The sequence below is a fragment of the Drosophila subobscura genome, chromosome O, assembly GCF_008121235.1.
Source record: "Drosophila subobscura isolate 14011-0131.10 chromosome O, UCBerk_Dsub_1.0, whole genome shotgun sequence".
Taxonomy (NCBI): Eukaryota; Metazoa; Arthropoda; class Insecta; order Diptera; family Drosophilidae; genus Drosophila; species Drosophila subobscura.
Window position 1 is genome coordinate 29,031,248 of NC_048533.1, and position 24,029 is coordinate 29,055,276.

Below are 24,029 nucleotides of genomic sequence, written 5' to 3' on the forward strand. Positions count from 1 at the left end.
CTCAGCAACCAAACATCCGTTCTAATTGAGGAATGGGGAGTAAGCAGATTCTCTGCCAGCCAAAAGAGCAAGGCCAGCAAATTGTAATTTAGTTGGAAACCAAGAAACGAAATATAGAACCAGAATTATTTTGAACCTCAACCACTCCGGGTGTTTTCATCTCCACAAAACCCATTTTCCTGCAACAAATCTCCCAAGGAACCTCAACCGATACACTTGTATCATAACTGGCGCAGTCGGACACTCTCGTTAAAGGACGGAAATCTGGAGGAACTAGGACACTAGAGGACCGAGACAGCGAGAGAGAATCACGCAGGAGATGCAGTGGAAAGTAGTGACAATAATAACCCTGTAAGGAGAGATATCGGGGAAATATGTACGTGTGAGTAGAGTGACGTGAAATGGAGAAGAAATAAAACATAAGAAACCCTCAAAGGGAGAACGAAAAGTGAAACAATACAATGGTGAGCGGTGAAATGGGCAACTATTAGAAGAGAGATAGTATGGTACATTGGCCATGGCAGTGGATTCGAGTTATTCGGACCAAAACGAACAGAATAATGCAAATAAATGGTCAGAGGGGAGTGAGGAGAAAAGAGTGCAAAAGTGTCGTGGAAAAATTTTGAGCGGTTCGATCGTGCGGTTCGATCGTTGCGGTTCGATCGGCCGCGGTTCGACCGAGTGTGGGTCGAGCGGATGCGGTTCGACAGTGAGTCGAGCAGTTGCCGTCGGCTTGACGTCAGGCCGAGGGGCCGATACGATCATAGAATCGGGTGCATGAGTAATTGTGCCAATGATTCGGTTTGGTTCGACGGAAGCGAGGCCAAACACTCGGTTGGGTCGAGTCGAGCATCGAACGGTCGAAGATGACACACACACAGCATAGAGACAGGGCCGGCACGAAAACACAAAGAATAAAACACGGAAAATGGCGAGGGGCAAGACTCCGCGAGGGAGGCGATGTAATTAAAAGAGATGTAATCCAAGTCGCTCACATGCGTAGGGCAAAGTACTGTAACGCACAGTGCGGACGCCTAGTGTAGGGGCGACAAGGACAAAAGTAAAGAGTCGGTTACAAGTTCCAAGTCACTCACATGCGTAGGGCAAAGTACTGTAATACACAGTGCGGACGCCTAGTGTAGGGGTGACAGGGGGATGGAACAAGGAAACGCTACCAGGGAGACACGACTGTCCGCAATTGGTTACAGATACTGTAACGCACAGTACTGTGACTAGCTTCAGCGTGTAGGTAAAGACACAAAGTAAATGAAATAAAAGGTGAAGAGTCAATTGCTTGTTCCAAGTCACTCACATGCGTAGGGCGAAGTACTGTAATGCACAGTGCGGACGCCTAGTGTAGGGGTGACAGGGGGATGGAACAAGGAAATGCTACCAGGGAGACACGACTGTCCGCAATTGGTTACAGATACTGTAACGCACAGTACTGTGACTAGCTTCAGCGTGTAGGTAAAGACACAAAGTAAATGAAATAAAAGGTGAAGAGTCAATTGCTGGTTCCAAGTCACTCACATGCGTAGGGCGAAGTACTGTAATGCACAGTGCGGACGCCTAGTGTAGGGGTGACAGGAATATGGAACAAGGAAGCGCTACCAGGGAGACACGACTGTCCGCAATTGGTCGCAGATACTGTAACGCACAGTACGGTGACTAGCTTCAGCGTGTAGGTAGTAGGTAGGTAGGCCACAAAGTAAATAAAAAGACGCACATAAGGCGATCAAAGAACTATAGACGAAGAAGAAACCATTTCACAGCACACCACGTAATTGAAAAAAAAAAAAAATTACAGACTCCATTTCACGGGCACAAGGACACACAAGGAAACTAAATCTAGTATAAACGCTTAAGGACACACGCACCACGCACACACCTATACATATACCTACTAATACATAAGTACATATAGAGATACACACGTAACATCATACACACAAACACTATAAATACGTAGAATAAGAAAAGAGAATATTCAAAATAGATTATATGTCAAGGGAAAGCAGCAGCCAAAGGGTTATTCCGGTAGACACGGAAGCTTTAGTAGCTAGTGACGAGAATCAAGCACAATTAGAGATGAGCCAACCCAGCAACGCAAGCGTGCTCGAAGCGGTTCGAGTCATAGAGCTAGTGGAGATTATACCAAAGTATGAAGGAAGTGTAGAGAAGTTAGATGGGTTTATATCAGCGGTAGAGCAGATATTAGGCCTCATAAAAGGTGAGGAAAGGTCAGCGGTAGGAACTATAGCCCTTAGGGCTATAAGAAGCAAGGTAATAGGAGCGGCAGATAGGGCATTGGAGTTGAATGAGGTAGATTTGAATTGGGACAACATTAAAAAGGCATTGCTGTCTCATTTTAGAGATAAGAGATCCGAGCAGGATTTAATCATGGAACTTAAATCTAGACGCAGAAGACGCAGATAAATTAGAACAAGAGATCAGAAGAGTACAGGAAGAGGAGAAAAGGTTAAATGAAGAAATAGGTACACGCCAGAACATGGACAATAGGTTCATTATAATGTTTAGAAATTTAACGCAACATATTAACGAAGAACAGGTTAGGGTGAACTCTTTTATTAGCAGCTATAAAAACGGAATAAGTAAAACATTCGTGGAAGAGGACAAAAGAATTTATAGAATAGAATACATCGACAGAATTTCGATCACGATAGACATGATAGCAATGAACCTCAACGAGGTAACGGAGAGCCTATTATTAGCAAGGGTAGGAATAATCCCCAAATTCATATTAAATAAAGAAGAATCACGTAGAATTACACAGAATTTAGAAGACCAAAGGGTGCAAATACTATCAGAAGAACACATGTACGAATTTTTAGAGCTGAAAGCCATAATGAATGGTACGGACATAATATTTTCACTAAGCCTACCAATTTTTAAAAAAGAAATGTATTTACTGAAAAGAATACTACCATTACCTATAAATAAGACAGAATTTGTAATAGCACCTAATTTTGTAGCTTATAATAACAACAAAATGTATTATTATAAGGACAAGTGTCAACAAATAAGGGAACTTTATACATGTAAAAACGACAAAAGCGTAAAGAGAATCAACGAAGGTTGTCTGAGAAATCTGGTGAACGGAGAGGCAACGGAGTGCGAGACAAAAGATATAGGACTTCGCAGGGAAATCTTCGAACCGGAGAAAGGATATATAGCAATTTTCAACGGCGAGAAGGTGAAGATACAAACAGATTGTGGACACGAAGAAATATTCAGCGGATCAGCAATGATCATTTTCAACGATTGCGCAACAGTAGTTAACAACATCCAATACGAAGCAGTAGAGCAGCTAGAGGTGGGACACATGAAGCTCGAGATTCCACAGGTAGCGTTCTTGAAGAAAAACAGGACAACCCAAGAATTGGGGGTCCACGAACTCAGGATGGAGGACATCAAGACTAACTTGGAAATCGGAAGAATGCGAGCCGGAATGACGATACAGACTACAACAACGTATGCAGCTCTCGGAGTACTACTGGTGGGTGCGATATGCACCGTATACCTTTCAAGGAAGACGACCATTTACGCAACAACTACTTCAAACCCCACGTCCACATCACCGCCCACCTTCGTACCAACCATCCCTCCGTTATGGTCGGTAGCTCAGACTGAGGGGGGAGGAGTTACCACCTCAGCATCTATCCTCACCCTCGCCCCGCCGAAACCACCGCGGCTAGCATAAGTAGGCCCCAACGTCAACAACGTCGATGCTGCAACAAAGTTGGACCGGCAGAACTTACACAAACAAACATCAGACTCAGCAACCAAACATCCGTTCTAATTGAGGAATGGGGAGTAAGCAGATTCTCTGCCAGCCAAAAGAGCAAGGCCAGCAAATTGTAATTTAGTTGGAAACCAAGAAACGAAATATAGAACCAGAATTATTTTGAACCTCAACCACTCCGGGTGTTTTCATCTCCACAAAACCCATTTTCCTGCAACAAATCTCCCAAGGAACCTCAACCGATACACTTGTATCATAACTCGTGCGTGAATGTTAATTAGTGGCAAAGTTCAATATTTTAGATTATAATGAAAGGGGAAAGGGGAAAGAGGAAAGAGTTTGCTGGCTGCTGAGTTCAAGGAAATAATGTAGCTACAAATAAATCAATACCCGATCGGATATGCTATTTAATGAACGAAGTTTACGAGCAACAAAACTTGCACAAAACCAAGGCAAGGCTCTTGGGCTCTTTATGATATTTCCCCCAACTTATAGCTGGAGTGTGTGTGTGTGCGTGTGTGTGTGTGTGTGTGTGTGCCGCTGCTAGACAAATAATAACATTTCTATTACTTAGTTTGCCAAGTTTCATTTGCAAGTTTGTGGCCCTTGCCGCGGCTGGACTTCCAGCCAATTTCACTCCGATTTCCATTGTTGACAGAACGGAGCTGAAAGGCAGAAGGCAAAGTGGCAAAATGGCAAAAAGAGTAACAAGTAAATTGGCCACTTTTGACACTTGCTAAATTGGATTTTTTGGGGCGCCGCATGGCATGGCACGCTGCAGGCTCTGGCCTCTCACATTTCGTTTTGCAAATAATTAATTGGGGCGCTCTCTGCGGCTATAATAATCAAGGCACAAACACACAAACACAATCTTTACACAATACACTGCAATAAAAACTCGTCCAAGAGCTGCTCCAAGTCGTTCGACTTATCAAAACGCCATCGATCTGACCAATTGAGTTATTACTGACAGCCCCAATAAGGTGTAACTTCATCATCATCATCATCATCATTGCATGGAAATCAAAGGCAGACAAAGGCTTCCTTTGCGTGCTGGCAGCTCGTGCTGGAAATGTGGGAAGCCACCAACAAAATACACTCTCTCAGCGAGTATATATCAAGATAAAGTGTACGCTACACAAAGGCCAGCTGATTAGGCGACACTCAACTCGACTCGGACTGGCACTTTGCTTACCCTCCATCGGGGGGCATCGTAATTCATAGTTCCTGTGTCTCCAGCGTATGCAATAAAATTCTCAAATGCTCAATTTTGATTTGTATCTCGAAGCAGGCCACAATGAGCGAGAGAGTCGAATGTCATGCAACACCTCAATAAGGGGTTAGACCGCTCCTTGGACTCGTTAGACTCCTCCCAGCACAAGTTCCTCGCCTCCCTCTGGGAACTTCCTTTGCTGCTTTGCTTCTGCTTGCTGTCAGTCATTTGTTAACATTTTATTGTTATTGTTGCTCGTTGATGGGATTAATAAATTAAACATTATCAAGATTTTGTGAGCTGTTTTTTTGGGCCATTATTTTCTAGCTGGTTAAATTTAGGCACACAAAGAGAAGCTCGTTAAGGCTTTCCCTTTTGTTATCAGCGCATAAATTATTTGCCGAGATCATTTGATTCCTCATTCAGCTGCATTTAAGCTTCATTGCAAGCGACTAATAACATCAATCACTCAACGGTCCACGCATCAAAAGTGTAACCAGCTTAGCGCTAGTTGGGTCTAGACCCTGTCCGGGCTCCCGGCTAATGCAATCACGTCAGGCGCAGTGGCAATGGCTGGACCCATCAGGCCGCTAATAGTTTTTAAGTATAATGCAATAAAGATAGTCAAATCATGCTTCATCAACATCAACGTCAACAATATAATCAAGCCGGCAGTGCAGTGGGAAAACGGCAACGACAACGACAGCCACGATGGCGACGGCGACTTTCTGGCGGAATTTCTGCTGGGCACGGGGCGGGCACGGGGGCGGTGTGCTCCGTCAGTCAAGGGCTGCTGCGTAGCCTCTGGTTGACAATTCAATGTCCTGCTCAATTTGTCCGCATGAAAAGTAGACGACACCCACGCTCCCCCTCCGCTCTCTCTCGGCTGCGGCATGTCTGATGCTGCGGATGCTCCTCCTGCCTCTGCTGCTTATTTGTCAGCTCCTGAGTCGCAGCTGCTGCCCACTGAGCTGATGCAGCTTAGTCGCTCAAGTGCACAGCAGCAGCAGCAGCAGCAAAGAGGACAGAGGACAGAGCCTCCTTTTGTCCTGCTCCTGCCACTGCCACTGCTGCTGCTGCTGCTCCTGTTGCCCCATGTAAAAAGCGCAGCCAGCGGCGGCTCTGTTGGCCCCTGTCGGCCTCGTCTGTCTCTGGCCCAGTGCCTGGCCCGTCTGTCCCTCCGTCCGCTTCTGTCTGCCGGTGTCATCGTCCATGCTGACAAACAAAAGTGCCGACAACGAGCTCAAGGGAAGTGAGTGACTGTGACTGACCCGGAAAACATTAAAGGCCTGCCCCGGCTGACTGTCCTGACTGTCCGGGATGCCCTCGTTGCTTTGTGCGTCGAGTTCTCAGACGGCATCGGAGTCGTAGCTAAACTAAATGCCCTTAGCTGAGTATCTGCATCCAAGCCTCTCCCTGCGCACCGCATAATAAAGCTGCATAAATATTTATGGTTGAAAATTAATCAAAATCATAAAAAGCAGCAGCAGCAGCAGCAGCCAAATGAAATGAGCCAAATGCAGAACTAGTTAATTAGTTTTTCCCACGCACACACACTCCCGCACACAGAGAGTGGAATGCAATTGCAGTTACACATGAGGATGTGGCATATGGAAATTGTGTATGGCCGGCAGTCATATAACATCACATAAAATGTTGCTGCCAGCTGCCATGTAACCATTTAGCCAACTTCGTCTCGTCCCTGTCCGGGCAAAGGATTGCTTGCTCGCTGGCTGGCTGGCTGGCTGGCTGGCTGTGGAATGAATGCTATGTAGTGGCCATTACTGAATTATTAACAAACTCAATTAAAACGAGCACTAATTTTGCCAGCGCCTGGGCAGGGACACAGACGGACACACTCACGGACACACTCACGGACACACACACGGACACACTCATGGAGTACTTTTAAAATGGGGAATGTAATTGGTAGCAAAAGGCCCGCCTGCCTGCCTGCCGGCCAGCCTCGAAAATATCTTTACTGGCAATTTATGGTCTGAAATAAATTAATGAAATTAAAATTAAGTTTCAAACGAAATGACCGCAAGAATATTTACAACAAAATTAAATTATTAGTTCAATAATAACTCATGAGCAGACAGACAGAGCTGGAGCCGTAGCAGCTGCTCGTTGGCTTGGCCTGGTCAAAATTGAATTTTGTCAGAGGCAAATGTTTGTGTGTCTTAAATGCATATTTGAATAGTTTAGTGGCCACCCCAGCAGCCCGCTCCTCCCCCCAGCCCGGCTTAAGTCTCTGCCTCAACATTTGTTGACTCTGATAATCCTTCAAGTTTGTTGACAATGTGGCTGCGACTTTTGCCCTCAAAAATATTGCGCATACGAGCCGAGGCCAAGCCCAGCCAAGGAGGAAAAAACTGAGAGACACACACAAGGCTGTTGCCGCTGCCTCATCCACCGCAAAGAGCAGCACTTAATAATTACTTGAGCATTTTGTGAGCCAGAGGAGGCCTCTGCGGGTGCCTGTGTGTGACTCGCTGTAAACATGTGTTTGCCTTGGTGTTAAGTAAGCGCCCAAAAACTTGTTTGTCAATTTTAACGTAGTCGGAGCAGAGGGTAGCAGCTGCAATGACACCATAAGATGCAGCAACCGCAGTGGCACTGGCACTGGCAGTGGCAGTGACTCCAGTCCCATGTGTGCGCCGCTGCCTTAATGAAGAAAACTAAATTTTCATCGCAGCACTTGAAATGAAATTTATAACTGGCTTTTGATAGCTTTAAGGGAGCGTAATTAGCATTGAAAATGCTCAGCTAGCGCCTGCTCGAATGCTTTTAGCATTTTGTGGCTTATTTATTTCCAGTTAAGTCACATTTTATGCGAACGTGTGAGGCAGCTACGAAAACAACGAACGGAACCCAAACAGCAACATGGCTGGCAAGGCGGAAACCTCTCTTGTTGCCTCCGTTGTTTGCTGTTGCCTGCTGCCTCCTGCCTGCTGCTGTCTCTGGCTGCTTCTGTTGCCTGCCTGCCTGTACACTCACGTTTTCTTTTCGTTCTATTTAGTTTGGGTTTTTGGTTGCTGTTGAATAATACATTTTCACGGTTTGTAGACCGAAAGTAACCCGCGAGCGAGCAGCAGCTACCTTCATATCAAATGTGTCTTACCCACACCACACACCACAGGGCGAATGCTTGATGTGTTAGTGTGTGTTTATGCCCTGTACAATGGCCTTGCCGCGCCGTGCCTCGTGCCTCGTGCCTCTCGTATGATGTACGGGCCATGCATGTGCACGCCTTCTGCTTGGCAGTAAAAAGCAAAAGAAAAAACCCTTTTCATTGTTGTTTACAGATCATTGACGTTGATTGTTTAAATGAAATGTTTGCCGTGCATTATTTGCTTCTACTTTTAGGGGGCGTACCCAGCCCTTTGTGTGCAGTTTGCGGTAACATAAACCGACGAGAGAAATAAGCTAAATATAAACAGCAAACGCTAATGCCGAGTGGAGTGTGTTTTGATGTGAAAATCTGTGTTAGTTGGAGGCTCTCTGTAAGGGTTCTCAATGTTTTATTGATGGGGATCGAACATGGGGCACAACTGCGGCTGAAACCTCTAACACTGGGCGTGTGCCCTGCCCCACCACACGTGTTCTAATATTAACATTCCGTTCCAGCCCCCGTAGAGGCGGGGATTTTATATCACACAGCCTTCCCGCCCGCGTATCTATTTTCCACCCACTTACGCCCGTGCTTGACTTGACTCGACTCAGGTTATACTCAACTCGCGACCCCGCCCCCAGTGCTACGCCCATGCTATTGCCTTCACTTAACTTCCTTTCGTTGGCGCACACCTTTCTGCGTTATTAGGGCTTCAAATTATAATTTTCCTCGAATTCCTTCCTCGCTTTGTGCCGCTGCTGCCGCTGCTGCTGCTGCTGCCATGCAATTATTTTCAACAGCTTTTCGCAGGCGAATACAGCAAAAAATGTAATTGCTTTCTTTTGGCATTTCCCCCACACATAAAGAAGTGCAATTAGCTGGGCAAAACCAGGAACCAAAAGGAAAATATACTAAATTAAGATAGACAATCGAAAAGAGTTCACTTTTAGCTCTCTCTCTCCACTCTCTTTGTGTATTACAAAGCAGATCATGCTCGTAAATTATTTACACACTTTATGGTATACGTTTTTTTGGGGGGCGGGTCGGGGCGGTGCAGGTCAAAAACTTTTTGCACAAACTGTTGACTGTTGCGAGTAAATTTTCGTTTCACTGTCGCTGCAGCTGCTGGACCAGGGGCAAAGGGATAACAGCAACAAAAAACTTTTACACAGTACCCACATTAATTTCCATATATGCTTAATTTCCATCTCCACAGTTGGAAATATATTTTGACTGTGTGTGTGTGTGTGTGTGTGTGTGTGTGTGTGTGTGTGTGTTTTGGCCATACTCGTACGTTCTTTTGTAACATTTGTTGTTTCTGCTAGGGCTGCTGTTCTGCTGCTGCTGCTGTGTGACGTGTGTTTTTCATTCTTCATTGTTGTTACACTGCACAAGGGTATTAGGGGTTTTGTGAGGCATTTAAACTTGGGAAATATAATATTGAAATATGGAATATTGTTTGTTTCATGCTGCATTAATACTGCAGGTCTCTGACGGGAACTTTTCCACACAAAAATCAAGCAGTGCAAACTTTATTTCAAATATAAATTTTGCATAATAAAACCAATCAATTTCAGAGGGATCTAAATCGGAAAACAATGTCAGATTATGTCTAAAAAAAGTCAGCAATTGCTTAAAGTTTTCTATAATTTTGGATATAAAAATCGACTAATCGTTAGATCGAAAAACCAATTTATTTCCACGACAAAATTAATTCAGAATATTTTTTACCACACTTTTCTCAAGGTAGCAGTCACCTGCAAGGGTATTTTGTGATTCGGCGTGCAGTTTCATAGACCTTCTTCCACCTTCTTGTTTTTCAGTGTTTTGGTTAGAATCGGTTTGGTTTTCGGTTCTTTGCCAAACGCGCGCCCGTCAACAACAACAAACAAAATGCAAATACAAACAAAAGAATTCATTATTTTACTGTTGTGCATTTAAATTTGATACAATACACGCCATTTCCACACACACACACCGCACACACACACCGCACACACACACCGCACACACACACCGCACACACGCGCTACCAACACATTCGCACTTTCATTTCGGACCCAACTCGGGCCGCTTCCTCCTCCTCTCACTTGCAATGGACTTTTCGTGCGTTTTTTGCTGTTGCTTTGTTTTTGCTTTGTTTTTTGAGTTTTGCATAAATTTTGGTCTCTTTCTATTCTGTTTGCTTTGACCTGGTTTTTCGCTTGTGTATGTTTTGAGTTCTCCTTTCGCTCGTACTTCGCACTCCGCGCTCCACGCTCCCCTCCCCCTCCCCACGCTTGGTGTGAGCATTTTTCGGTTCTCATTAAAATAGGTAAACAAAATCGCATAAAATGTTCCTGATAGACAACAGATAAGAGTTAAAACTTTGCGCAAACTCTGGCGGGGTGTGCGCTGCGTGTCGCTGTGGGTGTGCGTCGGCTTTCGTCGGCCACTGTGGCTGGCAGAGTGGCAGCGCTTAAAATACTTTCACGGCACTTATTTGGGTCCAACTACCTTTCACTCGCTAAGGTTAAAAAAAAAACTAATATTATCGCATGGGAATTGTGGAATTTATTGTTACATATTGCCCGAGCAAGGAGTGAAATTTGAACTTTAAATCAAGGAAATTTATAGTCCATTTTGAGCCAGAAATGTTAGCCAATAATTCCGAGTCATGAATGGCAACGGCAACGGCAACGCCTCACTGCACTTCAGAGACCCTTTTAAAGCTTTCCTAAATCAGTCTTAGAGCCATAAAACTTGCAGTCTCTCTCTCTCACTCCTTGGTCTCTCTCTCCCTCTCTTTCAGTCTCTGTGTTTTACTGGGTCAACACAAATCAGCATAAGCTAGACCAAACTCCATATCGGACAATAACATTTTTATGTGTTAAAGCTTTATGACAAAAGGCCACTCACAGCCAGGAACAAAGCGAATGCCTGAGAGAGAGAGCGAGCGAGCGAGTGCAGTTGTACGTGGAAAGTTGCTGGCAAAAGTTTACCGATTTGTTTTTCGGTCTTTTCCTTTTGGGCTAGTAATAAATCTGGACAGCTGTAAGCAAAGCGAAGCAAGCAACAAATGGGGAATAAGCAAAACAAACGAGCGAGAGCGACCAACGCAGACCGCTCGAAGGAAACAATTCTTTTTCTTTTTTTGCCATGGATCAATCTTTCGTTCACATGAGAGTCCACTGATGATGCCCCACTGTCAAATATGTTGAGCTTGTGTAAACATGCAAACAGGCTGGGCTCGGGTACGGGTCTGTGTCCCAGTGTCTGTGTCTCCCCCGTTCCGCCTGTAAAACATTTCACATTTAATTCCATCTCATCTCATCTGAACTCGGGGGCTCAACTGCCAACTGCCAACTCCCAACCCATTTCGTTGGTGCGTGTTCTTGTTCCTGGCTGCACTTGTTCGTTCTTTTTGCTTGTCTTGTTTTTATTTTGTTAATTCTGTTGTTGCGGCATCTGTTGCCTGTGCCTGTGCCACTTGCCTCTCGCTTGTTGCCCATTTGCTGTTTTTGCTGTTTGCTTAGATGTCTATCCCCTGCCATCCTCTGCTGCCAAGTAAAATATATTTCAAATGTAATTTTCTGATGCGCCTACTGGCACTCTCGGATATGCATCGTGTCCTGTGCCCCCTGCACCACTTCAGTCTGGAGTGTTACTTTTGGCAAATGTCAGAGTGCCTCCACACACACTCCAATTCCAAAAGCAGCTTCCCTTCGGGGCTGCGCTGCTCCTGCTGCTGGCGGAGGACATGCATAAATGTTATAAAACGTACAGCGGCCGCAATAGGTAAGTGCAGATCCCAACTGTCTGGCCAAAGTGCTTTTCCCTGGGCTCTTATAAATAAGCCCACTTGCTGGCTGTCTGTCTCTAAGCCATGTCTGTGGGGGAAGAGAGTGGGGTAGGCCTGCATGTAAGGCGCTTTTCTGCACGAAAAAACGTGTATGTCTGGGCTGCCACATAAATTGCAGTCAAATGCTGGTCAAAATCTGGCAATGTGTTCATATTTCCTTTACCAGACGAGCGACTCGTAATAGTTCTTCATGCATTTTATGGCATTTTTCTACAAAAAAAAGGCCAAAGCATGGAAAATCCCATCAGATTCATTTTGCCGCTGCAATCGAAAAGATTTACAGAATTTACTCTACAAAGATTTACTCTGTGAGCCGCTCCAATTTATGTTTTTCATTGAATCAAATAGAAATGTCAAAGTTTTTGTGTTTCTTCATTTACTTTGCAGCAGAAGATAAGCCCAGCCCGAAATCCTATCTCGTTATAAGGGATTGCAGGTGGAGGTGGAGGATCTGTGCTGTGGCTGCAAAGCAATTAACTGCCAGTTAAATGCAATTAATTGCAGAAAGCTGAATGGGCATGCGAGAATTGCCTTTTAATTGGCAACTACAAGGCGATAAAAGTTAAAGATTACCAACACAAAGGGGGAGGGCTTCCCCCTGGGCCTGTGTTAAGCTTGGATTTGTCATGTGCAGAACAAAATACTTCATTAAATTGCATTTTCATATACGCACTTTGTCGACGGTGTCGCGCGGGTAGCGGCTGCTGCTGCTGCTGCTGCTGCTGCTTGTAGGTGGTAATGCGGCTCTCTGGACTTTGTGGCAGTAATCGCGATAAGCACAACAACAAACGGGCATGAAAATCTGGAGCGAGCACCAGCACAAGGCGAGACGGGGCGATATATATTTATGAAAGTCCACAAACAATGTGTAAAAAAACGGCAAGTTGAACACGCGCGCGCCGCGCCCTTCCACCCGAGTATGTGTACTCTCGATGTCAACGGCGTTGCGGGAGGGGGGCGGAGGGGAGAGGATTTAAAATTTTAATAAAGTCATATACACGCACACCCGGCAGGGAATGGAATGGCAGCAGTCCAAGTGGCAGTCCTGAAGCCCGACTCAGGCCTCGCCTGACAGCAGTTGCCAAAATTTTGCTGTAGAGTGCATCAATATTTAATATCTATTTAACATTAAATCCGCAACACACACACACACACGCACACACTTCTCGTTGCATTCGTTTTGCAAAAATTCAATTAATATTTAATTTTTCATTTATTGTATTTTTGTTGTGCGTTTTTTTGTTGTTGTCTGACGCATCGCGCGCGGGCACGCTAATAAAATTAAACGGCCAGAGTACCGAAACGGCGGCACACACGATCCGAGCACACACACACTCGCACACCCGTGGCACACACACTCGCACACACAGCTTGTGCTGTGCTTTTTTTCTTCTTGGGTGTCCCACACGTTCCGTTTTCGCTTTCCGCGTATCCTTGGAGCAGACCGTAACGCCACGTTCCGACACGAATACGAAACTGAGCAGAGCAACGGCATTCACAAAAACGCTGGCACGACCGCCACAAAATATCCTTTAGCCTCTCGGTCGATGCCAGCTCGTCCTCGTTGCGGGGATATTTCTGCTCGTGGACTCTTCGTCTTGGAATGCTTCGGTCGCATCGTTTTCACTCAATTACGAATGAAAGTAAAATTCTACGAGCTTCGTACACACACACACACACAGGCACAGGACTTTGGACTGTGGACTTTGAGTTTGTTTTGGTTTAAATTGCATTGACTTGAAAAATGCTTCAGAGAGTGCTTGAGCCCAGTGGCACGGCAAAAGTGGGCCTATCCCAAGCATTTTTCCCTGACGAACTTTGCCTTTGCCTTTGCCCCCGTTTGGATGCTGGGGAACAGGAAACTTGGCTGGAGTTTGGGCATTCGAACAGTAAATTAAGCAGAGAAGAACCAAGAATTCGCCCCTGGCATATTGGAAATTTCTCTACAGCTTTAAACCTTTCAGTCTTTTGTTCCCTAACCTTTTTTTTTGACCATCAAATATAAAGCTTACTCCGTTCTTCTGCTATTTTCTTGTTTAAACAGTAAATACCTTCATCCGCTTTGCATTCGCAATATTTACCGCAAATTCACCTTCTGACACAGTGAGCCACATTGCCAAATGTAAAGAGAAAATTGCCCAGCAGCTCAAATGTCCCACTTTACTCTTCAAGCGCAGCGCCTGCGCTCTGCCCGCGTTCCAGTGGGCACATTGGGGATTTATAAGAGTTATTTTTGTGTTGGGACTTTTTCGCTTTATTCAGCGCTTAGCACAAGCAAAACGGTGGGTTTTATTTTAAATTATTTGCAGAAGAAATAGGGAAAGGAAACAGACTTGTAATTAAGTTAACATTTTGAGGGGAAAGTGTGGTAGCTGTGCCTGCAAAGGGGAAATAATTCATGGGTGAAATTTGTAATTATTTCAGGGCTACGCACCAACTATTGTAAGAGTTCGAATTATTGTTGTTATTGTATGAAATCTGCAGAGAAAATATCTTGCTGTTGAGATCAGAAATGCCTCTTGAAACCCATGGAAAACCTCACCTCAAGAAAGAGATTCAAAAGGTGTCTCCAGGTTACATTTTCATAATCTTCCAAATCTGCCAAAGAAAACCCTAATTAATCTCAGCAAATATATGTAGCTGCCAGGTAGTGCTTAATTCTCACCCGATCATGTTGATTGGTGCGCGTGGTTGGGGCACGTACCACCGTCTGTGGCTTAACCCCAGCCTTGTTCCCCTTGGTGACACCCCGACCGCTCGTGTTGGTCACGGGCTTGGACTTCGGCTTGTCAGACATTTTTGCTGCTGCTTGAAAATGGCTCGAGCTTTAGGTTGAATTTCTTGCGAAGATTGCCCGGGAATGGCCTCCGTTTATGTGTACATATTGTGAATTTTATGTGGCTGCCTGCTAGATGCCCAAAAAGTGTTGAACAAAAAAGACACAGACACTGTGACACGAACGAGTGCTAGAGTCGGACACGAACGACTGCTAGTCTACGAGGCACAGAGGGCAAGGGGCAGTCAGTCAGTCAGTCATCATTCGTTATGGAAACGCAAATGGATGGCTGTGTCTCTGTGTGTGTGTGTGTGTGTGTGTGTCTGTGTGCTGTGGCCCCCATACATCATAAATGTCAGCGAATGAAATTACGCACAAAGCCATATAAATGAGTCTCCCCACTTCAAGGCTCGCAGCGCAACTACCGAGCATATTTATGTACTTTTTGTCGCGAAAATTGTCGCACTTGCATGAAATACATCAGTGTCCGTCCAGGAGGGAGTTCTACTGCTCTCTTTTTCTTTATAAATTAATTTGCATAAATTATGGCATATGAGGGGAATCCAGCTTTAAGCCAGGCCAAACGTTTGCTATTTATCAAAGCTCCAAATGCCGCTAAATGTCTGAGCTCACAGCAGCAATCACTCATTCATTCATTCAGTCAGTCAGCCGACTCATTTCCACTTACCCATCCATGCAGCACCCGCACCCCGCCCCTCCAACCATTTACATTCCCACTCGCAATTTGCATTTTTCGCACGGGCATTGTCCGCCTGGCAAGTTGGAGTCACCAGCCAACCCCCTGAGGGAGCGGCAACAATGTTGATTGTCTGCTAAAGAGCATAAAGTCGTAATGGAGTGAAGGCAGATAAACATAAAAATAGCATAGAATTGTGGGCACACAAAAGGGCAGAAGAGCCAGACTGTGGTGCGGGGGAGGGTGCTGGGGCCATAGAGCAAAAAGGAAACAGAAAGAAGCCAAAACACTCGTAAGAATGGAAAGTGCACGCGTACGCGCAAATGTTATGGCCAATCACTTTATTTCACTTGTTTTCAATTTCCTTTAGCGTTCCCCACATTCCTTCAGCTCTTGGGGGTGGGCTGAGGCCTGCTGGAATCACGTCGCAGCAGCGGTCATGCTAATCAGTGTGACAGCTGCCTAAATGCTTTCATTGCCACAGCTCCAAGAAACTGTAAATCGAGGCCCTGCCTGCTGGTCCCCTGTTTTAGAGTCTAACCACCAAGTCTGCCGCAAAAACCATCGAATAATTGAGTCATCAAATGTTCGGCGCACCCTTTTACTTTTGCCTGAGGGTTTTTGCTTTGACAATTAACCGAAACTATAAAATGTTTAAGTTTGAACACCTGACAGACGCCGCCATCCAAAAAGCAGGACCCCGCACAGCAGCAGCAACATTCCAGCACACACACACACACACAAACACATTTAAGCCAATTAGCATTTATGTGCGAGGACGCTGGTTGGCGCTGGCAGAGCGCGGCAGAGAGAGCGCGCACAAAATGCGTTACATTTTCATCAAACGCACGACACTTTGTTTTAATTTGAGCCACCGCACGCACACATGCACACATGGCTACACACACACACGCACACCCACACATACACATACACAGTGCTGTGACAGGCTTTGGTTTCGGTCTCTCGTCACGGTTTGTGGGCCACACAACACACATTCTCGCTCCCTCTCGCATTTGCAGATTTCTGCTTCCCCCAAAGGACCTTGCACGGGATATTACATTGTTTTGGGCAATTCGCTTTTACTGTGATTAATTTAAATGCACACCCCCCGCTCCACACCCCTCCCCGTGCGCGTTCCAAAGCTGTGACGTTTGTATTTTTGTTGCTGCTTGGGCATATCACGTGTCTGCCCTTCATAAATATGCCCTAAAGCCCACGACGGAGCCGCCGCAATTTTAAATCGAATTGCTCATAGACAGGCGCAGGCACAGGCACAGGCACAGGCCCGGGCCAGCTCAGGCGTTACGGTAAAGACAATTAGCCCCTTGGCAGACAACGCCTAGAGTTGTCGTGCTAATGAGGTTTACCCTCGACCAGGCGTGGGCTTGGGTGTGGGACCACAGAAACGTTTCGGATTTGGTTTTAATATGGCAATAATTAACATATTTTTATTATTTATGTGAACGGAATTTAAGGCTCTACTTTGGGGTTCCAAAAGCTCTCCTTTTTCCATCCAAAACAGTGTCAAAAAGTGTCAGTGTGCCATCAAGACCACAGCTAGTGAAATTTGGACGTTGCTTTGTGCAATTACTGAAATGCATTTTGGGGTGGCCCTCGGGCCTGCGTCTGCTCTTGCCACAGGTGTAAATCAATTCACTTTTTGGTTAGTGAGCACGTTTGAGGGGGGGTGGAGTGGTGTGGGGGGAGACCAACATGTAACGTTAGCTATCTATTTCCTGTGCGTGTCTATGTTCAAGGGTTTTCGGTTCTGGATGTGCGTGCAGGCACCAAACATGATCATGCATCATAATCCAAAACCCAAAAGCACAGGAGGAGCAACGTACAGGCAGTGGCAGTGGCAGTGGCACACAGATACCCACACACACACAGATACACATCAGTTGCTTTGTAATTAATTACTTCACACATTGACGCCGGCCAGCATCGGGTGCGGGTGTGCGAGTGTGCGAGTGTATTCCCAAACCAACACCCAGAACCCCAGCACCAGAACCAACACAAATGTAAACTTTACTCTCTGATTCTGTCTCGTTGTTGTTGCTGCTGTTGCTGTTGCTGTTGCTCCTGCCGCTCATGCTAACTAATATTGTTACCAGCTTTTTGGATAGTTAGCTGCATGTTTGGTTAGCTGCTGCTGCTGCCTCGGCTGCTGCCTCTCCTCCTCCGTTGTTCATATCGTAAATTATGTGCCATTTATGCGGCATTGGCTTGAAATGGAAATTTGTCCCATTTGTTGCTCAAACGACGACGAGCAACAGAGGAGCCGAGCAGCCCGAGACACTTGAGTATTCATATGGGGGAACATGGGACCGACCCCCAAGGCATGTTGTTTGGCATTGATTTATGGGAGCGAGTAAATTTTGGCTAAATATTAAATGAAACGTTAAACACGAGGCAGAAGGCAGCAGCTCAGGCTCAAGCCAAAAGCCAGCTTTAATTTGACTCATAATTAGGGTATAAGCTGGAAAAAAGATATGCCGGGTGGGAGATGCCTCGGGCGCGGCCTCCCTCTCTCTGCGCTGCTACCCAAATAATGATGCCCTCAATTAAGCCAACAAAAGTTCTGCCAACAACTCGTCAGTGCTAGTGCTGGCTGCAATTACACTCGCAGGCAAAATGAAGTTAGCGCCTTTAGCAACAGCTAGCTGCAGCCAAGGAGGGGCAGGGACTGGCAAGGATTCCATGCACAAGAATTATATGTACAATTTTCTTACAGCTGTAAGGTGAGAGTGGTTTGTTTGTATTTAGTTGAATGTTGCCTCTGCTGCTGCACCTCGCTGTTATTTTAATGAGGTAGTGCGGCACGGGGGGAGTGGCGGAGTGGCAAAAGAAAACCCTGATTAGGGGCCAGCAGTGGGAAAAATGCGAGCAAAAAATGCATAAAAAGCTGCTGCACAACTTGCAAGTGGCTTAATTATGAGTTCAAATTAGTTTTGACTTAAGTTGCAACTCTCTGGGGGCACATTACGCATACGCAACGTCCCTGCCACTGCATGTCCTGTCCATGTCCTGTAAGCCATGTGAGATTTCTAATTAAACTTTCATGCGGTTGTAACTTGCTACCCCCCAAACAAAAGTTGCACATTTGATTATGCCGCTGACCAATAAGTGCAATCATGCAGCGGCAACAACAACTCTAAACAGCAACAGCAATTAACTAGCGGGCACATTGCGCACTCGGTGCGATAGAGAAGTGTTGGCTAACCAACAAACAAACTGTTGGCTTAAACTCAAAAGCGGCAACAATTTATGCGGCAGCGTGGCAGCAGCAGCAGCAACAACAAAACATTTGGCGATTCGCGTGGCCAACAAAAACCCAACCCAACAGCAGCATAAACATCTCACATATGAGGATTTTGGCGCTGCACTCGCCGCCTGTCCCATCTCCACGTACATTGCGGTTGCCACATTGCAACCGACACACAGAGCCGGCAGTGAACTTTTTCTCTACCGCTGCCGCTGCCGCTGCTGCTGCGGCGGTTTGTTACTGTTACAAAAACCTTTTCATGTCGGTGGTATGCAAACATTTTGAACAAATAGTTAACTAATATTTCGAACGATGCAACCAGATAGATATGCTTTGTAGACCAACCGAACTGCACTCCACTCTCCATGCAGCGAAAACAATTTCAATTTTGGCGCACTTTTACCTCAGGGCCGTGCGGGTTTTTAAATATTTGTATAATTGGTAGAGGGTTGGCAATTATAGCGCTAATTTATGGACATTTTTCGTTGCATCTTTAAGTTTTTAAATATTAAATTAAAGCTGCCAAAACATGAATCTCCCTTGGCTCTGACGCTGCGGCCAGGCCAGCTGTCTTCAAATGTTCCACTAGAAGAATTTTCACACAAATATTTTCAGGCTAGTACAAGTGGCAGAGGCAAGCTGCAGGAGCAAGTAGCAGCAGCAGCAGCAGCAGCAGCAAAAAACGAAAAAAAATATGTAATTTTACATTCAAGTGAGCGGAAAATATAAATAAGCAGCAGGTGCTCATTTCCTGTTCCGCAGCAAACATGGTACAGCCAGACAGCACACACAGAGGCACACAGCAGCAGCAGCGGCAGCTGCCTGGCCATGTCCTGGCTGCCAACATGGCCAGAGACAAGGAGCGGGAAAGAGCAAGAGCGAGGCAGAGAGAGAGAGAAGGCGACGCATGCACACACACGACGACGAGGATGATGATGATGCCAGGGACCTACGACTGCGACGAGTTCATTTATGTGAATGCCTCGAAAGTGGGCGCTTGGAGGTTGGGGCTGGGGCACGCCCTTGTTGTAATGAGCCTGGAGCAAAAACTAAACAACTTCAAAGTGGACAAAGGCAATTACTTTGCCAGGTGTCAAATGTGAGAGCATATATACAGGACTCACTGTGTGTGTGTGTGTGTGTGGAATGACGACAGGTAAGTCCGAGTGCCGGTGTACTTCGGTCAAAGTCTATAATTAACAAATGATTAATTATGCAAGACTCTGGCGCGTTCGCTCGTTATCAACACGCCCACATCATGGCACACACACAACCAAAAACAATTCAACGCCCAACTATTGGGGCTGCTCCTCATCTTCCACTCTGGACAGCTGCTTCCTGCTGCCTACTCCTTGCACCTTTGTAGTTTTGCCGCAAAACTTTTCGAACATTAGCCCGGGCAGGCCCTTTGATTCATTAACATTTGGCCAAATGTGACTCTCAAACCGAACTCCAATCCAAAGTACGTCTAATGACCTGACCAGGTTTACGTTTCGTGTCCTGTTTTGCATTTAGCACTCGGCTTATTTACATAGAACATAAGAGCAGGGAGCAGCTGGACAGCCAGGCAGGCAGCAAAGTCTCATCCGCAATTTGCATGCAAATGCAGCAGGCAGCTGAGGAGCGGGAGGAGGAGCTTGAGCTGAATTGAGACACATTGAGGGGGCAAGGCACACTCAGGTCAGCATTTGTTAAGCAGGATATCAGCAACAAATCGAATGAGAGATAAGCTTTGAGCAGTTTATCTTATGATCAGCTCAGCAAAATATAATTCCTGTAGCTACTAGAACCTTGGGAGACTCGTTGCCTGTCGCCGTGTTAGGGTTGAGCTGAGTTTACCCTGGCACAAGCACACATTAAACTATATGGAGGTTAATTTGACTAGCGACGCGACTTGTGTTTGTGTGCCGCTTTTTCGCTGTCCCGCTTGCTAGATGAATCGCCCGCAGGCGGGCAGTTTGCTTTCAACTCAAGACAAAGGACACAATATCTGTATGCAGGATACAAGTACAACATGTACTCCAGCTCGTACTCGTACATGTCTTCGAATCTTACACAAATGAACATGCTAGCAGGTCGCTCGTCGCTCGTCGCCCGTCTCTCCGTCTCGCATTTTGCATTCCCATTCTGTCTTGTGTCTTGGACTGCGGCCCCATTGTTCCGCATTTGTTTGTGGTTGTGTCGCCCAGGCCCATAGATATCTTCCGCTTGAAGTTGCACGGCTTTGGCTTTGCCTTTAAGGCGCAACGTTGCGTATGCGTAATTATTAAATGCAGCATAAGGCCATTGGGCAATGGCAACGCAATTGAACATAATTGCTGCCCCAGCCCCGCCCGCCACTACAAATGTTTCGTCAGCTTCCCTGAACGCTATTAACATTTACTTGTGTCAAGTGCAAAAATGCAGCTCCAAATGAACCGTAGCGAAAATCAAGACCAAAAAAAAACTAGAAAAAAATATATTTTGGACGAAGCACGGAATACCCTGCAAGAGGTTGACACTTTGCATTTTTTGCACTAATCCAGAATTAGTTGTTGCATTTTTCTTTCCTTTTTTTCTTGCTAAAATTCTTGGCAAAATATTCATAATCTTTTCAAGCATCGTTAGTCACATGCATAGTTCCATCCTCTGGCTAAATTTTTTGTCATCTTTTCACCGCACCCCAAACAAGTTTCGGCGCAAAATTTTAAACTATTTTTTTACCCACCATTTGCAGCTCCGGGAACATGGAAATCCGATAACAGCTTCGTTGGCCAAAAACAAAGCAAAATGGACAAATAAAAAATATACAAAAAGAATCCACGCTGCTGCAGTTGCTGGGGGGAAAGGGGGGAAAGGTAACGGGTTGATTGCTGCCGGGCCGGGATGACCGTTCCGTTTGGATCCATCGCAGGCCCTTTGACGCGTTCATCGTTGCCGTTCAATTCAGTTACTTTTGCCGGTGTCCCCCCCTGGCTCTTCGCTGCATTGCTGTTCGGCACACTAATTTGATTTTTTATACAAATCGACACAGAGCACTCCTCTCTCTCTCTGCTCTCCTCGCTCTTAGTTCGCTATCGAGTTTTGTTTGTTAACGCTTAGCTTGACGATTTTCGCGTTAGTTTTTCCCCCCAGAAAAGGAATTTTGAACGCTGTGAGAACAAATTTGCATTCAATGTCAATTTATGCAAATCTCAACGCCCAGCGGGGGGATTGCCCTTCGAAAGACAAGACAAAACTGTGGCCAATTGTCAAGTTATATGCTAATTATGTGACCACTGAAACTAACCTAAATTCCGCTACCCAAAAAACGAACACAAAAACAACAACAACAACAAAAGCGGCAACAATCAGCAAGAGGCAAGCATGGGAAAAATTTAATTCCATTTGAATTACTTTGGTCGGGTAAACGACAAGAATAAGTTCTACAAATAAATAACAAAAAAATAGAAAGAAAGGAAAGAGAGAAAAAGTCGAGAAAAATATGAATGGGTCGACCGGTCAGGCAGCAGGCAGCAGGCAGCCAGCAGGCAGCCAGCAGGCCGAGAAAGTGAGTTCTCTGCGATGGACGTGGCCAACAAAACGAACAATAGAGCGTAAAATAAGTGCAAAGGCAGTGGCCAGCGGGGGGGTGGGGACACGGGGCAACAAAAAAACTTTGCGAACGCGCAGAAAAATTCAAGGAAATGAAAAATGAACAAAGTGCCCTAATGGCGGGGCTGAGGCAGAGGCAGAGCCGCTTGTACTCGTTTCAGAAACGAGGCAAAAGCAGTGCAAGCGGCCAGAGGAAGCAGCATAAAAAAATAAGTCAGCTCCAATTGAACAGTTAAACTTCCATTAATTGTGCGCCCGGTCAGGGGCTGGGCCTGGGACTGGGCCGAGCATTTGTTGCCAATCCAATCGCTGCCTGCCTGCCGCCGCTGCCAACTGTGTCAGTTTCAAATTACAAATGCATGGAAATGCTCACCCAAACAGGTCAGCCAGCAAATTCGCGGTGAACTGTGGAACACTAGAACTGGCAGGACACTGAGCACTGAGCATCGGGCAAATCAATTAGATGATTATATCATTAGCAAGGGAACAGAACGTGGGCTACTGAGGAAATTAACCAACATTTGGGTAGCTAATTGGCTGCCTAAATGGCTCAAGCTGCTCGTGTGGAAAGTGGAAGGCGCCCAATCCGGCTCCAATGAAGCGCAGAACGTAAAGTGTGTCCTCTCGGCCACACTTCATTGAAGGCTGTCAAGAAATTTTCAATTTAGCAAATTAGTCCCCCGGTCCGTGTATCCGGCCAGGACAGATGTGTGTTCAAAGGAAATATCCCAGACGGAAAAGAAATTAGTATTAAGTGAAATGTAACGATGACAGGCGACGACTGAAAATTGCCAGCTGACAATAATGAGCTGCTGGCCAGCAGCACAAAAGGATCTGCTGCCTCTAAGCTCTTTCAACAGTTGCAAGCAAAAGGGAAAATGGTGTGGAAAATCCAACGCCCATCGCCCCGCGCATTTTGTAAAGCGAATGAAAAATGAAAACCAATACGCATAAATAATAAAAAAGGAGCATGAAAGCAGCGGGCGGGGTGCCAGTGAATGCATAAATCATTGACTCCACAAATGAAAAGCTTTGCGCAACAAGTCGTCGAAACAATAAAAAAAAACACAGAGCCCCATTCCGAAGCCCCTTAAACCCCATAAACCCCCAGACCAAACCCCAACTGTCGGGCATTAAAGGTGCCAGCCAGGGCGCTGCGTTTGACCGACTGCGAAATGAAATAAATGTTCAACTCGAAAATATTAGAATTAATGGCTGTGGAAAGCGCGGAATTTCACCCAAAGTGATAACAGCGAATCCCCCATATAATTTACGAGTAAATAGTTTTAGGATTTATTGAAAAAGCGAACAAAAAAACTGAAGCAGATTTTCCGCACTTTTTTTGCACTTTTTAAGCTGTGGGAATCAATAAACGAAAGAGCCTTTCGTGCGCATCATTATAATAATATGCATTGGGCGTGGAAAAACGTATCTGATAAATGCTCTTGGCTCATAATTACGAGCTCCATGCAATTCCTGGCTTACAGCGGGATCCCGAGATGATTAATGCTTCGAGTGAGGTATTACGTTTTTCTGCCATTCTGCAATTTTAAAAAACATTTTGTTTGAGCCAGACTAATGACCCTCGAAGCCCTTCAAACAGTTTAAATATTTGTTTGTACACACACATTTCCTGTTGTGTTTTTTTCAACTGAAAATTGAAAGTAAAAAGCGTCAAACAGGAGCTTGGCTGGCACTCGTATGTAAATGTTGCCATGTAACACGCTTGTCGACGTCAACAAGCCGCGGCAAAACTTTACGCATAATTTTATTTATATGCTGT

At 45.6% G+C, this 24,029-nt stretch overlaps 1 long non-coding RNA gene across 1 annotated transcript; it reads right to left on the reverse strand.

The window, feature by feature from the left end:
• Positions 1-13,995: 13,995 nt before the first annotated feature.
• Positions 13,996-14,886, reverse strand: LOC117897329. The gene is made up of 3 exons (XR_004649086.1): positions 14,598-14,886; positions 14,367-14,530; positions 13,996-14,310 (listed from the first exon to the last, which is right to left on the reverse strand). It is a non-coding gene; the product is annotated as an uncharacterized LOC117897329 (long non-coding RNA).
• Positions 14,887-24,029: the final 9,143 nt, after the last annotated feature.